Raw genomic sequence first — 17,381 nt, forward strand, 5'->3', positions numbered from 1 at the left:
GCAGAAGCTCCCTTCATTGAAGTGCAGGAGCATTGAGCTGCACACGCTCCCTCATTAAGATGCAGAGCTCCCTTCATTGAAGTGCAGGAGCATTGGGCTGCACACGCTCCCTCATTAAGATGCAGAAGCTCCCTTCATTGAAGTGCAGGAGCATTGAGCTGCACACGCTCCCTCATTAAGATGCAGAGCTCCCTTCATTGAAGTGCAGGAGCATTGAGCTGCACACGCTCCCTCATTAAGATGCAGAAGCTCCCTTCATTGAAGTGCAGGAGCATTGAGCTGCACACGCTCCCTCATCAAGATGCAGAAGCTCCCGTCAGGGAAGTGCAGGAGCATTGAGCTGCACACGCTCCCTCATCAAGATGCAGAAGCTCCCGTCATTGAAGTGCAGGAGCATTGAGCTGCACATGCTCCCTCATTAAGATGCAGAAGCTCTCGTCAGTGAAGTGCAGGAGCATTGAGCTGCACATGCTCCCTCATTAAGATGCAGAAGCTCCCGTCAGTGAAGTGCAGGAGCATTGAGCTGCACATGCTCCCTCATTAAGATGCAGAAGCTCCCGTCAGTGAAGTGCAGGAGCATTGAGCTGCACATGCTCCCTCATTAAGATGCCGAAGCTCCCGTCAGTGAAGTGCAGGAGCATTGAGCTGCACATGCTCCCTCATTAAGATGCCGAAGCTCCCGTCAGTGAAGTGCAGGAGCATTGAGCTGCACATGCTCCCTCATTAAGATGCAGAAGCTCCCTTCATTGAAGTGCAGGTGCATTGAGCTGCACATGCTCCCTCATTAAGATGCAGAAGCTCCCTTCATTGAAGTGCAGGAGCATTGAGCTGCACATGCTCCCTCATTAAGATGCAGAAGCTCCCGTCAGTGTAGTGCAGGAGCATTGAGCTGCACATGCTCCCTCATTAAGATGCAGAAGCTCCCGTCAGTGAAGTGCAGGACAATTGAGCTGCACATGCTCCCTCATTAAGATGCAGAAGCTCCCTTCATTGAAGTGCAAGAGCATTGAGCTGCACATGCTCCCTCATTAAGATGCCGAAGCTCCCTTCATTTAAGTGCAGGAGCATTGAGCTGCACATGCTCCCTCGTTAAGATGCAGAAGCTCCCTTCAATGAAGTGCAGGAGCATTGAGCTGCACATGCTCCCTCATTAAGATGCAGAAGCTCCCGTCAGTGAAGTGCAGGAGCATTGAGCTGCACATGCTCCCTCATTAAGATGCAGAAGCTCCCGTCAGTGAAGTACAGGCGCATTGAGCTGCACATGCTCCCTCATTAAGATGCAGAAGCTCCCCTTCATTTAAGTGCAGGAGCATTGAGCTGCACACGCTCCCTCATTAAGATGCAGAAGCTCCCATTCATTGAAGTGCGGGAGCATTGATGCAGAAGTTCCCCTTCTTTGAAGTGCGGGAGCATTGAGCTGCACACGCTCCCTCATTAAGATGCAGAAGCTCCCCTTCATTGAAGTGCGGGAGCATTGAGCTGCACAAGCTCCCTCATAAGATGCAGAAGCTCCCTTCATTGAAGTGCGGGAGCATTGAGCTGCACACGCTCCCTCATTAAGATGCAGAAGCTCCCTTCATTGAAGTGCAGGAGCATTTAGCTGCTCACGCTCCCTCATTAAGATGCAGAAGCTCCCGTCAGTGAAGTGCAGGAGCATTGGGCTGCACACGCTCCCTCATTAAGATGCAGAAGCTCCCTTCATTGAAGTGCAGGAGCATTGAGCTGCACACGCTCCCTCATTAAGATGCAGAGCTCCCTTCATTGAAGTGCAGGAGCATTGAGCTGCACACGATCCCTCATTAAGATGCAGAAGCTCCCTTCATTGAAGTGCAGGAGCATTGAGCTGCACACGCTCCCTCATCAAGATGCAGAAGCTCCCGTCAGGGAAGTGCAGGAGCATTGAGCTGCACACGCTCCCTCATCAAGATGCAGAAGCTCCCGTCAGTGAAGTGCAGGAGCATTGAGCTGCACACGCTCCCTCATCAAGATGCAGAAGCTCCCGTCAGTGAAGTGCAGGAGCATTGAGCTGCACACGCTCCCTCATCAAGATGCAGAAGCTCCCTTCAATGAAGTGCAGGAGCATTGAGCTGCACACGCTCCCTCATCAAGATGCAGAAGCTCCCGTCAGTGAAGTGCAGGAGCATTAAGCTGCACATTCTCCCTCATCAAGATGCAGAAGCTCCCTTCATTGAAGTGCAGGAGCATTGAGCTGCACACGTTGCGCTGCACATGCTCCCTCATTGAGATACAGAAGCTGCCTCTTTCAAAAGCACTCACTACCTGACTGAGATCTACAAGCTCCTTTGTTGCAAATCACAGAGAGATAGAAAATGTCCCCTTGGTGAAATGCACATGCTCCTTTCAATATAATGCACATAAGCCACCTTCAGTAAAATGCACAAGATTTCTTCAGGAGGATCAGAAGCTTCCCTCAGTAATGCTTCATCCTGTTTGAGCCTCCTATTGGTTCAACATATGGGTATCGACCTACAGGGGTCTGTAACCTTTGGTCCTCCAGGCCGTTTGAACTACAACTTTCACTACTCCGACGAAGTATATACAGTTGTAAGGGATCATGGGAGTCGAAGTCCAAACATCTGTCGAGTGCAGGTTGCATACCCCTGATCTAACATATATTTCAGAGCTGGTGCGTGAGGAGCCAAAAAGAGTCGCGTGAGAGTCTGTGTGCCTGGTGGGCAAAGGAGCGCCCTCTGCTCTGAATTATGTTTTGCATTTTTAGCAGAGGGCATTGATTATAAATATCCAATAAATAAAACATGATTTAAAACATTCCTCCCGAAAGGATTGTGTTGATGGTCAATCATACATGCAACCCTTCCTTGTATCCATCCAATTTTTTTTGTGTGCTTACAAACACAATTCTCACTTTTTCCTGCTGCAAAGATCTCCCAACGTGTTTTCATTTCATATATTCACATTCTACATATTTGTCATTTTATAGAACAATGTTTAATGTTTTAGAGAAAAGATGTCTTATCTTCTGTTATTTTAGGATGAAGTTGCATGTTTATTTGAACTGTACTGAGCAACAAGGTCCGCAGACTGTCTTGTGGAAATCGAGTCAGGCTTCCCTCCATTCACGGAGAGACTACATTTCCCAGTGTGCCCGCCGGTGCCGGGTGGGCGGCGCCGGGACGTCACATTCCTGCATTCTGTCTCCCAGTGTCAGAGAGCCGGGCTCTTTCCTGCCATTGCCCCTGCTAACATGCCCACACCGCCGGGACTCGTGGACGGGAAGGCAGGATTGTGAGGCTCGAGCCCCCCTCGTGGAGCACCGGCGGTGCAGCGCGCCCTCGCCCATGTGCCGCTGGACCTGGCACCCCCCCTCGCCCCTGTTTTTGTCCTGGAGACCAGCAGTGGCCGTAGACCTGGATGCAGCAGCGCGAGGCAGGCGGTGGAACCCTCACTACACAGCAGAGCAGGGGGAGGGCTGCTGCTAATCTGGACCCACACCACAGGCAAGTGTCACCGGGTTTACTGCCAGGCTGGATGCTTTCTGTTTGGGGTGGGCTGGGGGCAGTGTATTCCCCTCTTGCGTGGAGGAGTGGGGTCAGAATTACAAAGCCTCGATGTGTTTCCCCTTTTGTTTTGAAAGTGCTGTCAAGGTTGGATTTGTGCAGTTGTGCGTGCCAGACAAAAGGTGGCAGCTGTTTGCCAGTGACAATGTGCCCAATGCTGCCTCCCTGTACCGGACAGACACAGAGTAGCCAACGCAGTGTGCTATGCTGTCATGTGCACGACGCATTCATTGGCACAATTGGCTTGGTCCGTCTTCTTTTGGGAACTGCTTTGCCTTTTCCGCTTGCTTTTCTGTGGGAGTCGTCGTGGACCCGTCAGGATGTTTGGGGACGCGGGCTACTATGTCTCCGGGTCCCTGAAATAGCCTATCTTTTGTATTGCTTGTATGTCAAATGGCGCTGTCTCTCTGCAGATGCCACTTGCATTGCCAGTGATGCCACACCGTAGCTGCGTTAGCTTAAGCGAGCAGGATGCTTTGAACGAAATGTGAATAGCACGTGCATCTTGGAACATTTAACATAAGCCTTAAGATGTATTGGCTGAGCATGTTCTTGGCAGCAGTGTCAGAAATGTGTCAGGCCTAAGATGCTTAAGTGATGGATGGTGCTTCAGGCCTAGGGTGCTTAAGTGATGGATGGTGCTTTGTATGGGGAGAGGCAAATCCTGCATCTTTTGTACGTGGGTGAAAAGTGTTGGGATTGGATCAGGTTGACCGAATTACAATTGCCCTATTCAGTTGCATGGTTGCTCCCCCCCTCCTTCCCCCCGAGTGTCCCATCCCTCCAGGATGTAAGCATTTGGTTTCCAGTCGATGTGTTTGTGAGCCAAGAGATGCTGGAATAATGTTGCGCACCAGCGGTTATTTGCCTCTCACTTCTCACTAATGTTGCTGCCTGAGTTTATGATGTGTGGGCCTTTTGTGGTTGGCCTACCATGCAAAGTGCTGCAGGTGTGTGGGGGCCAGTGGTGTCGATTCTCTGTGGCAGAAAGGGAAGACGAGACGACTTCATTTCCCTACAGTATTATTTGTATCCGGGGCCTTTATTAAACTAATGCATTCTGGGAGTTGTAGTATTGGTTAACTTGCAGCTGGGACTAATTGTTTGTTTTGTGGTATCACCCTGTCACTAGGACAACAGGCCATGGACTTTTAAGGAATATATATGTGTTTTACAAGACATTTGTTCAGAAATACGGCCTTGTTTATTGGATTTTAACATTCTTTTGAGTGTGAGGGTTTCATGGCGTGGTTTGTAGAAGTATAGTGAACGTGTTGCCCGCTGTGATGCTGGCCAGCTGTACCCTATGGAGAACTCTCGCGGGCTTCCTTCCTGACCTCATCACGGCCCACTTGGTAACACATCCACGTGTGGAGCCTGGTTACCTCAGAGTTGCAAAGCTCTTGTCGGCCATGCAATTGGCAGCGGGGCAGAGTATGCCTCCCAGGGAAATAACATGGTATGTTCTGGCATCACGATGGCATACTTTGAAGAAATATACGTTTTTTTTTTATTGACTGCAGAGCATAACACGTCTATTATAATTAACAAATGTTACCGGTATACATTATTGTGTGTAGAGTGGGTTTACATTTCTCGTGCAAAATAACTGTATTAATGGATACTCCATCCCAGACACCGCGTTTGTACTGCGAGAATGTATGCCATGCGGTACTACAACTCACGCAATCCTGTTGTGTGTGTATTATTATTATTATTTTTACTTATTCTTGGACGCGCACTTTCGCCATGATGGATACGTGTCTTAAAGTCCTAGAACGTGCAGAAAAAAACTCCAGGACTGGCTTCCAGACACAGGGCACAGTGGGAACTCTGACTGAACAGGTGATGTGCCGGGAGCGCGCCTGTTGCTTTGGGGGCTTGGGGCCTGCGCTGGAGCTACCACTCGCTGACGTGCCCAGGAATAACCTTGCATGCCCGAGGACTGGGCGTGGCCGCTGCCTCGCGCACTCTCCCCCTATCCCCGCCACAGGATATGCCATCACCCCCTCTGGAGTTTCTCTTTTCATTTGAGGCCGGCTGCCGCAGTCGAGGCTGACACCGTGTAGTGAAATCCGTGCGTGCGTAGGGAGATTGTCCCTCGGTCCCTGCCACGTCAGAGCTGCCCGGCGGAGCTCTGCGAGGGAGGGAGGGAGGGCGCGCGCGGGCCAGGCTGCTCGCTGCTGCTGCTGGCAGCACAACCAGACGCGTTAGGGACCGTGGGAAAGTTACGCGTCTCCGCGCCAGGCCGGCCAATCAGCAGCCTGAGCTAGTGGAGCTGTGTGATTGCCGGTGTTGACATCTCGCTTGCAGTCAGCCGCCGGATGTGCTCCCGGTTCCAAACACCGGCACTTCATTGGGGCGGCCCACCATGCAGAGTACAATGTAAACCTGCCGTCGGCACGCGCCTTGCACACGGTAAATCAACTAGGCACCCTAGAAAGAACAGCTGCGGTTTCTGACACATGCTGTGGGCAATGAGTACTAGGCGGCTTTCCTATAATGCGTTTGCACATTTATGAAGTGCTTGAATTATTAAGGACATAGAATCAGCACCTCTTTGTACCGTGTCCTATGAAAGCTCGTAGAAGCCGATCAAGCGCGTTATACACATTATTTGTGGTTTATTGCGGAATTAAAATCCTGTCAATTGATGCTTTTTATTTTCTTGACATTTTAGGCATGGACGCCGCCAGGGCCTTTCAACTTTTTTTTTTAAAAAAAATGAAAGTGGGCTTGGGGGGGTTTTGGGGATGCAGTAACTGTCCCCATGTTGGCAGTCAGCAGACGTATAACCCAGATATATAGATCTTTCTCTATTTTAGTTCTGGGGCTTAAATTCTGTGCTTTGCAGCGTTTGCATTACAAACTGCGTTTCCTGGTGCCCTTGACCATCGCTTCCCACTGGATATACAGAGGTGTTATCCCCTCATTGCCTTCTAACACTGGATCCTTCACATCAGCCACTTGCTAACATAGAAGTGTTAATAGCTCTTCAGTGTGCATTTAGTGTTTAAGGTCCCTGCTGCTAGCTGGCTTTCTCGTGATAATTGGCAGTTATTAATCCCATCTTTGCCGCCACTATAATATATGCACCCCAGGGGTGCCTCAGACAGTTTTTGCCTTTTGATCTTGTTGATCACTCTCTACTTGTGACTAGGCTCGGAGAGGTCACCAATTGCTCCACCTTATCCTGTAAAAGGATCTTTTCCTTCTTGGGACCACGAACAGTGAGGGTTTGTGTAGGGAGCACCATTCTTTCCCCATTACACATACATGCAGAGTTCGTGCTGTTGCCGCTTTTTAACATTTACATTCGGCCCCTGCTTCACCTTCTGAACAGCCTGGGTGTCCGATATACCAACTATGCCGATGACACCCAGGTTGTTTTTCAGCTCAACGGACAATTCAAGCAGGACCATGCCACTCTTAACATCTACAGTGTCATCCAGAATTGGATGGCCTGTAACTCAGCCCTAAATAACAACAAGACAGAGCTTATGGTTGTTGCCACCAAAAACACTAGGAGCAAGCTCACATCTGACTACTCTGACTTCTTGATCGCTGATTATATTATGACATTCTCAAAAAAGGTGGAAACGCTAGGAGTTATCATTGATGATGAACTCTTAATGAAGCCCCGTGTCTCGTACATTCGGACTGCCTGCGGTTTCATCAGCAAGCGCATACAATACATTCGACCTTTTATAACTGCCGAAAATTGCGCCTTGCTGTCCACAGGCTAACAAATTCCAGGCTGGACTATTGTAATGGTCTTCCGGCTGATACCACTGCTATCAACATCTGAGCCCTTCAGGTTACACAGAACAATACTGTGCATACCATCTTTGAGCTTTCGTGTCGCACACATATCTCCACTTTCAGGAAAACTCTTCACTGGCTTCCTGTGAGGCCGAGATTATCACACAGGGCCCTCACTCTTGCCCATAAGTGCTTATCTCTTTCAAGCCCAGTATATTTATCGGATCGTATTAAGAGCAAGACATCCACCAGAAATCTCGGTCAGCTGCAGCTCCCGTACTTGACCAGCCAAGATTCAAATTGGCTCGCTTTGGTGGCACAAGTTGTGATATCCAAGCCCCCCTTCTCTGGAACTCTTTTCCCATTTCCATATTCCAAACTGAAGACTACCTGCCTTTCAAAAAGGCGATCAAGACTCACCTCGTCAACTTCAGTCTTGATTAATGAACTAACTGTTTCCCTGAGTTCTCTTCCGGTCTGACTCGCGTCTAGTTTTGGTTTTATGTGTTCCCTCAGGCCTGCGGGCATGTAGCGCGGTATAAAAAGTTTAATATATAAAATAAATATAAGCAGTGGGCCCCCATCCGTCATGTTGAAATGGGCCGCCACACATCTTCAGCCGGGCCCAATTTTAGCCAACACGGCCTCTCAAATACTGCCGCTTGAAGTTGATCGCTTTTCATTATAAGTACAAGGCCAAGCATTAAAGGCTAGGACTGTATTACAGTGTTCACCGTGGCATGGAATCGGCGTGTAGTGCTCTGCATCTTTTTTCCACGAAGCTGGCATTTAGGAGAGGCAGCACCAGGACCCGATTTAGTCTTTTTTTTGTATGTTATGAGTTTTATTTACATGTAGCCTTGCTCGCTCTCCGAATTTCATCAGTGTTCTCACGATTTTAAGTTTGGATTAGGAATCTCGGTTACAGTTGCGCTGGATATGGCGGTTGCCACATGGTATTTTGATATCCTGTATTACATCTCCAATAATGTTTGCCATGGTTTGGCAGACATGATTGTGTACAGTTGCATATAGACATTGTGCAATGGGCCTGGTGGGCCCTGGATATATAAAGCTGGTTAGCTTCAGAAGCACGACAGGGCTGTGTAGCGGTCTGCAGAGCTCACAGCGATCGTCTGGATAGAGATGACGATTGTTTCATGCCTGGAGAAAGACCGTAGGTCGAAACACGTGTTGGCACTCTAGACACGCAAACAGCACAATGTGCATATGCAAATGTGCACAATCATGTCTGTCAAACCATGGCAAATATCGTAATACCGCCATATCCAGCGCCACTATAACCGGATTTCCTAAACAAAACTTCCACATCCTAAACCGCAGGGACTTCAGGAGCTCTGTCCCATAGGAACCTCAACTACAGGCTGTAGCAAATAAACCTGATTGCCGGAGAGAAAATCAATCAGTGCGGTGATCCGCAGTTCCTTCAAGCACCTACCCACCAGATTGCTTCTCACAATTTTTATATTGAATGCCAAGCCTCTGCCAGCGTATGTTGCCATGCCCCAAGGTCGAGAAACATTTTCTTAAAGCCACATGCATGGAGTTTCTGGGTGGGAAACTTCGGTTACATGCTGTTTTAGGATGGCTGAGCGGGCTATGTTGAAATCTGCACTGCGAGAGAAGCGTACAAAACTGGCACAAATCGTACCCTGTTCCCAAGGCAAACATGGGACAGTACAACATGGGAACCGGAAATAAAACAACCACACACCCTAAGCCAAACCCTACTAACCACCCCCTGCTCCTTTCTCCTCTCCCACATTACTACGAATGTCCAAAAGGGCCAGTCATGCTACACAACTGCTACAAGAACAAAAAGCCACAAACAACAAGCCAACCAGACACTGGACGTTATCCCTCCGGACACAACAAGCCCAGGGCACACAACAAAGCACACTTAAAACACGCACAGACACCAGTTTCTCCTGGTTCTGCAAGCATCAACAGAAGAGCACAACCTCGCTCCTATCGCCCTTGCCTCACTAACCAACCTCACCCACTTTCTTACAGAGCCATGTGAGCATCTGGAGAACATGAACATGTGCCCGGCATAAATCAACATAACACTGCAATGTAGTAGACGAAGAATTCATCTTTCAGGACCGCACATCTCCTGAAGGATGCTTTCTTTCAGAAGTTGCATCCAGTCCACGATGGCCGTCGGCCATCGACTCTACTCATTTTCTCACCATTTTTGGAAGATAAAAACGGGTAAGAAATGGGATACACCAACCTAATCCAGCTGCTCTCTAAAGCTAATCGATTGCAAAATGAGCAACTAGTCAAACAATTTATATCCACTAAAGACACACCACCTAGCCTATCTACTTTAGACAAAGCAAGATGCGGCGACCTTACATTTTAAACAAAAGTTTGATACAAACACTGAAAAATATACTCGCCATTTTAAATTTAATGGAACAGAGCCAGTTACAAACCTAAAGGCTCTCCCTTCCCCAACAACAGATAACATTAAAATCGCACTACTAAATACAAGGTCACTGAACAAACGCACCCAAGATATACATGATTCCATCCTCGAGGACAAATTAGACATCCTCTTCCTCACCGAGACCTGGTTACACGAACCAACAGGCCCAACCATTGACATTGCAGTCCCTCCCAATTATAGCATCTACTTTGAAAATAGAGAAACAGGAAAGGGAGGTGGGGTAGCCATAATAGCAAAACAGGACCTTAAGCTCTTCACTTCCACAATCCAATGTCCTGGTTGTGAGGTTCTCCACCTAAGACTAACTCCCTCCTATCAACCTTATCGTCATCTATAGACCTCCTTCATTAATTTCTGACTTCAATGACGATCTCTCTCACATCCTAAAAAACCTAAAAGGTACCAATACAGGAACAGTACTCTTGGGCGACCTAAATAGATGGCAAGGAGATACCATTGATAAAGAAGCCATAAGCCTTGAAAAAAACCTTCAAAACATCAGTTATTCAATAGCAAACAAAGGCCCTACTATCAAAACGGATAACCAACTAGACTGGATTATCACAAACAATGTAGAACTCACAGTAACAAACACTTTGTCTTGCATTTGGACTGACCACGACAAAATTTACTTTGACAACTCACCCGAAACCATCCAAAGTAGGAATCTAAAGAAAATGATACCAGCTATCCTACTAGAAGGAATTACACACATTATGGATACAACCACAGATGACCCCTGTGATTTAATCACTTCTATCTATAGCAACCATTTTCAGGAGCTACTAGATAAGAAGGCACCAATTAAAAATAAACAAGTTCCTCCTAACCCAAATCACCAAAATTGGTACACGGCAGAATTAGGCACACTTAAGACAGCTAAAAGAAAACTTGAAAGACAGTGGCACAAAACCCCTTCGGAACTTAATAAAGAAAATTGGAAAAAATGTGACCTTTTGTACAGAGCCAAATTAACAGAAATAAAAAAGAACGACTATAATGAACAAATGGCCGCCGCCTCAAATTCAACCAGCAAATTGTTCCAAATCTTAAAATCCATTGAAAAACCACCCACCCTCTCCCCGCCATTCCAGCCAACCATGGTTGACTGCGAAAAAGTCCAAACAGCCTTCTCAAACAAGATTGTAAAAGCCAGAGACACCATAATAAACTGTAAAGTGACAAACTCCACCCCTGCACCGCATCAATGAAGGAAACCCAGAAACTATGGTACCCAAGTTCCTTTTTTCACCGTTTTCTATAGAAGACATGCTAGATACTCTCTCATCCATAAACTGCACGTCCTTGCTCTGAAAACATTTTGCCCCCTAAATTCATACTAGACAATGCAGAGATCTTTGCTCCATATCTATGCCATATGACGAATTCCTCGTTCAGAGATCGGAAAGTCCCTGATGGAATAAAAACAATCAGTCACTCCGCTGGTGAAAAAGTCTGGCCTAGACCAACAGGATCCGGCCAATCTCAGACCAATCACAAATTGTAATTTCCTATTAAAAATCCTTGATTAAATAGCTACACATCAATTCCAAGAATAGGTTGACAAGCATGACCTTCTGCATTCACAACAGCCAGGCTTCAGAAGTGCTCACAGCACCAAATTATTAGATTTACAAGCCAAAATGCTAGGTATTCTGTACAAAGGAAAGGCAGGCTTGCTAATCCTTTTGGACCTCTCGGTAGCTTTCGACTTACTCGATCACGGGAAGCTCCGAGAGGCCCTAAATACAGCTGGAAATTGCTCAGAGGAAGCCATTGAATGGGTGTCATCCTTTCTAGAGGATAGAAACTCTAAAGTCACCTGAGGTGAACACTCCACCACTTCTAAACCTGTGGACTGCGGTGTCCCGCAGGGAGCTAGTTTTTCCCCTTTGCTCTTTAATCTATACATTCGTTGTCTCTGCTCCCTACTCTCGCAGTTTGGGATCTATTTCACCAACTTTGCAGATGACACGCAGCTAATCTTGGAACTATGTGGGGACCACACCTTCGACAACAACAGACTATCAGCCATATATAATACCATTAAAAATTGGATGAAATCTCATTGGATGTGTCTCAATAGTTCCAAAACCGAGCTCATGACATTTGGCACAACCAAAGTCCTAAAAAACTTTGGCCCAGTTTACTCTTCCTTTCTCATAAAGGACTCAACCATCACAGTGGCTAATAAAGTTAAAACACTTGCCATCTACTTGCAATCCTCACTAGGAGCTGAGGCGCAAATCCCATACCTGAAATGGAACTGCCAATACTATCAGAGGCTCCTATGGCGTATCAGGCCATTCCTAAGCACCAGTAACAGCGCTACAATGCCAGAGCCATTATCCTGTCACGACTGGACTATGGAAATGCACTACTGCTAGGTGCCAACAGCAATTGCATTAAGCAATGTCAAATAATTCAAAATAACGCAGTCGGGTCCATCGCAGGAAAATCCAAACGCGACCATATAACAAAAGACAGAAACGATCTACACTGGCTCGCAATAAAGGAGCGTATCATTTTAAAATCCTTGACACTGGTCCACCGCTACCTTAATGGCGCAGCTCTGGCATACCTGAAGAAGGAATTTAACTGGTATGAACCAAGCAGAAGCCTAAGATCTGCTAAGCAAGGATTACTTGATTCCGGCCATGCCAGAGTAAAAGCCACAGGCCTAGGTAGAGAGTTTCCCACCAAGGCCATCTCCCTTTGGAACGAGCTACCGGGCAACCTCAGGCTTGAAAGCAACTTCCAGTCATTCAGAAAGCAGCTGAAAACCACTCTCTTTAAATAACTGACACACTTACCACCCCTGCGCTCGCTTGGAGCCCACCTTACTTTCTACTTGTACTGTCCTGTGAACTCTCTTGTCCTCGTGTCTCTGTCGCGCCCTGGTGCTTGCGAGCTTTCGGCGCGTTACAAATATATAAATAAAATAAAAATAAAATAACATCTCTAAATTGGGCGCCATTGGAAGAACAATCTGAGCAGGTGCTGACCTATGAGGTCACGCTGTGGGCATCACCAATTGCTAGTCATTTGCAACATTAGATGCGGAACACAGGCTGTTCATGAATGTATAGGATTTTTATTTCGCAGAACTACCTGGCTCGCTGGGACAAAAAAAGTGCCCAGAAGCAAAACAAAGTGTACCACATTCACACATCAAAGTTCCTATTTTATTTATTTTAACGGATTGAGTAGTATTTTGGGTGATATTGTGGAAAATGGTACTTTTTTAAAGCGTGTTGGTCTTCTAAGAAGAGTGTTTTAAACCACCTGCTGCAGAGTGTACTAAATAAATTGGTCCACATTGACCTGTCTGGGAGTTCTATAGGCCAGCCCACGGCTGCCTGTACTACCTTAGTGGGAGATCAGAGCTTCTAGGGCAGGCGTCTGCGACCTTTGTCTCTCCAGCTGTTTTGGGCTTCCACTCCCATCATTCCTAATTGGCACGTGCGAAGGTGTGGGAATCATGGGAATTGTCCGTACATATGGAGACCCCAGATTGTGGACCCGGGTTCTATGAGCTGGGAGCCCTTCACCAAAGTGAGGGTTTCTAATGTCCGGTGAGCAAAGCTGCATTAGCTGAATATCCTGGAGGACCATTTATCTACATTTATTTTCCCAAAACTCGGCCAACTATTTAATGATAATATTTGTGGTTTTCAAACAGAATTAACGGGTGACAAACTATTCACGCTGGCACAACATGGTGGCGGTTTACTAAGGAGTAAACCTATTGCATTTGCTTATTGGTTGCTAATCTGTATTTTAAAGTTCTTTTTCCGCGTCTTCTTTTACTCCCTGCAGTTGTAAGGTAAAGTTGTCTCATTTAGCGCCCATCTGCTAACAATGCTGCCCATTGGAGGTCTGTATGCTTGCACCCACTCAAAGTTGTACAGTGTCTTCTTGTAGGGCGAGGGGTCTGCAACCTGCCACTCGCCAACTGTTTTGCGATATGGCTCCCATGACCCCTCGCCTTTGATGATGCTAGGTAGGGCTGATGGGAGCTGTAGTGCAAACCAACTGGGCGGCCAAAGGTTGCACATCCCTGGTGTATCGGCTGCCACATAGCGAGATCTCCGCCTGGTAGCTCAGTGCCTCTCCTTTGATTGATCTTGGAAGAATGATCTACTGAGATTGGCACTTCAACATTAGATGGAGGGGTTATACTTAGCGCTGGAATGCGCTTCTGGCGATCACCCCGAGGTGTTATTTACTTCTAATCTACAGCCCATTGTTTCCTCGCTGGGAGTATGTTGGCACAGGTGCATGCATGGCTGCCAACTGCGCCTGTGTCATGCGAGCCGCTTAATTGACGGACAGCACTTTGTATCATGGAACTTGTAGTTCTCGCTTTCCCTTCGTGATCAGGTCTGAGAGTCATTGGACTGACTAGAAATAACTTCCAAGATCGTTGTGCATTTGGGAAACTGTCTTAATAGTTGAATAGAGTGCTTCTATTTTTACTTTGGCAGCAAAGCTGTTCGTCTGTACGCCCAATGTTGAGTGTCGAGCTGCGCATGGAGGGCAGGGTGCTGTTTGCCTGTGTTTTCATCCACGCAGCATCCATTTAGCTGCACCAGTGAGTGAAGCAGCGGCTGCCACCCTGCCGTGATATGCGGGGAATGACCGGCCTCCACACAGCCACGCGCCCTTGCATTCTTACCGCCGACCAGTGGCACCAGGAGGGCCGGTCGCTGGGCGCATTTGTCTGCCCGTTTTGGTGCAGGACCAAATCTGGCTGGCATAAAAAATTGCCCCATTCTGAAAAAGCACAGAGTGGCTAAAAAGCAACGGGACAGCGCACGGCCAAGTCCCGTGGTTCTGATTGAGTCCAATCCTTCCAACCATCACGTTATTTCCAGTTCGCACTCAAACTTACCAGCTTTGATCTTTTGAATGCTCGTGTGCCTCGGGCTCAGGCATTCCGACTTCTAGTGTAAAATACAGAAGTAACAGAAAGGAGACGTCTAATCCAGGATACGCATTCGAAGTCTCGAATGTCTCGGGAGGATAGCTGAGCGGCAACGTACTCGCCTTGGAAGCAAGTTCGATCCCCGGGTCCGCGCTTAGTATTAAGCGCGTTATAAATAACCTATCAGGACCAGTCGTAACGGAAGGGGCCACACTCGAAAGCTTTCCTTCAGCCCCATTTGTGAACGAAGGCCAGTGCCCGACCTTAGCTCACGTTTGACAAAACCTCAGGGACCCAATGCAAAATAAATCTATTTAGGTAGCAGGGGCTGGTCTTGAGTTTGCTTGCTCTAGTTGTAGCATTTGCTTTTTCTATAAACTGGATGTGATATAGAATTTGAAACCCGGGGGCATTGGTTCACACCCTGATTCCATCTCATCACCAAAATCGTGTGATCTTCGGCAAATTACATTATCTCTTTTGCGTCAGCCTGTTGTAAATTGGTCCATGCGTAAACCAGTTAGCACTGTAAGGAGCAAGGGTTACACATTTAAAATAAAGAAACTGGGCCTTTGTATTCTGCTTGGGAGTGTTTACTGCTGAATTAAAAACCGATGAACTGGAAAGCGTGGGCACAAAAGCGAGCTTCCTCGCTTGATTTAATCGTGTGATCCTGGGCAAATCACTTTATATCACTGCATCTTATTGCTGAATTACTAAGGGATGATCAGTTCGACAGATCCCCTGGAGCAATATCTTTAATAGGAGCAGGAGGGAAACATGGATCTTGATTCCAAACTATGAGCAGGGTTAATTATGGCTTCTGCTGTCCTGAAGCTGAGCAAACTGTGGACTCATTTCAGCTCCTTCTCACGGGGCCATTGGGGTGATGGGAGCAGTCCTTATGATGTATCCATAACCTATATTATTATAATTTGGTCATCCCCTCTATTTTCATAGGCCATGTTTAGAGACACCCACCTCCCCACATTTTAATAAAGGGTCTTGGCTAAATAAAAAGCAAATGTGGGAGGGTGGGGACGTACATTAACTTTTTTTGCATGAGCCCCATTACAGAATGCTAATCGGGTCACACATATAGAGACTGAAAAAGCTAATTTAATTTGTATAGTACATTCTGTTTCTAAAGTCAACCACCGAACTCTGTACAACGGCTCTCAATGCTCCCCATTGTTATCTGGGTTGGTTGCGCCCAGCTTTAGCATCTATCTTCGAGGAAGGCCGGGCAGTTCCTGTCTCTTCTTTTGTATCTTGAATGATCCTTGGAAGGGGTGCTGCCCGCTGGCTCTCGCACCTGCAGAAATGGCAGCCTCAAGACCAGACCATGTCAGCGGTGGCTCTTTGCCACACGATCCCAGACAGGCGTGCCTCCTACTTCGTGCACATCACCCTGATTTAGATCACACACCAAAGGTACATCCACAGGTCTTCCTCCAGGTCCTCCCTAAACATGGGAAGGTTCCCTTGGTGGATTCGATTGGCATGCGCTTCTGCCCTTACTTGTACTGGCACCTGCCATTCTCTGCCTTACAAAGGCATTCAGGTATCATGCTGAATTTCCGGCACCCCAAGACCTTGTGAAAGTGGGGACCAATGGGAGATCTTGCATGACGAGTAGCTAGCCTGAGCACAGGACTTTTTTTCCCAGTGGGCCTCCTACCTTGGGCTATGAGGAATCTGCGTATGGAGTCTGAACACATGGACAGGTTGCCAGATCTTCTCATGCACCCAACGTGTGCCCCCATGTTGGGCAGCGGTGTGCACATGCAGGAAAGAATTGGTCCTGTTTTGAGGTGTCAGTCACAGCTTGACACATTAAAGCAGGTTCAGAGTTCTTCTGTTATAGGCAGGAACCCAGAAGAATGGAGCTGCCTCATATTATCACACTTGATTCACTTTCTTTCTTCCTAGAAAATGAGCGAAATCCTGGGATTGGGAGATCAATTCACCCCCAACATGGGAGAACTTGGGATCCCAGCAGGATTCCACCTCCTTAGAAGAGACAAGGGCCTTTGTCCCCCTGTATCCCTTTCAGTTCTCAAATGGATATCATTGATTAATTGATTTTGTTAATTATTATGCGCCTATACACCAGTTTTTCGAGGCACATTATGTGTACGTTCGGATGTTTAAGATTAACGTGGGGAGTTTTCCAAGAACACTAGGGCCTCTGAAATGTTCGTAGTGTAAAGAAGGCATGGTATCAACAGTAAGACGGAGACCAGTGACCACAGTTCAATGGTGTTTCTTGAACTTCAAAAAGGGTTGAAAAACACTTATCTAATCCTAAATCTAAAGGTGGGAGCAAGCTACGACCATCAAATAATAATAGCACAGTCCTAGTAGAGTCTTGTCAAAATAAAAGGGCCTATACCAATAAACCTGCCAATTCTTAGCTCTAAATACAAATAGTGTGAGGAACAATGTTATGTAAAAGGAAGACGTGTTCAAGAAATGATAAGTCAGGATATTCAGGCCTTTGGCCTCCCCTCCCAACGTTTTCAGCACAGGACAAAGTGACGCAGTCGAGCTTAGCACAGTCTCTGGCTTATGTAGGATGCAGTTCGAACATTAGCATAAGGTCCTTCCGTGTCCAAGTCTCTTAGCTTTTCAAAGTCTTTCCTTTCAGAGGGCCTGATGCGACAAACAAACAATA

At 47.1% G+C, this 17,381-nt stretch overlaps 1 protein-coding gene across 4 annotated transcripts in view; it reads left to right on the forward strand.

Annotated features, from left to right (window-relative positions):
- Nucleotides 1–3,157: 3,157 nt before the first annotated feature.
- The window catches only part of CTIF (cap binding complex dependent translation initiation factor), a 1,422,510-nt gene continuing 1,408,286 nt past the window's right edge, over nucleotides 3,158–17,381 (forward strand). For all 4 annotated transcript variants that reach the window (XM_069626949.1, XM_069626950.1, XM_069626948.1 and 1 more), the window contains exon 1: nucleotides 3,158–3,479. The gene's annotated coding sequence lies outside the window, so the exon portion shown is untranslated. The remainder of the gene's footprint in view (nucleotides 3,480–17,381) is intronic.

The sequence above is a fragment of the Ambystoma mexicanum genome, chromosome 6p (assembly GCF_040938575.1).
Source record: "Ambystoma mexicanum isolate Mex_15411 chromosome 6p, UKY_AmexF1_1, whole genome shotgun sequence".
NCBI classification, from domain to species: domain Eukaryota; kingdom Metazoa; phylum Chordata; class Amphibia; order Caudata; family Ambystomatidae; genus Ambystoma; species Ambystoma mexicanum.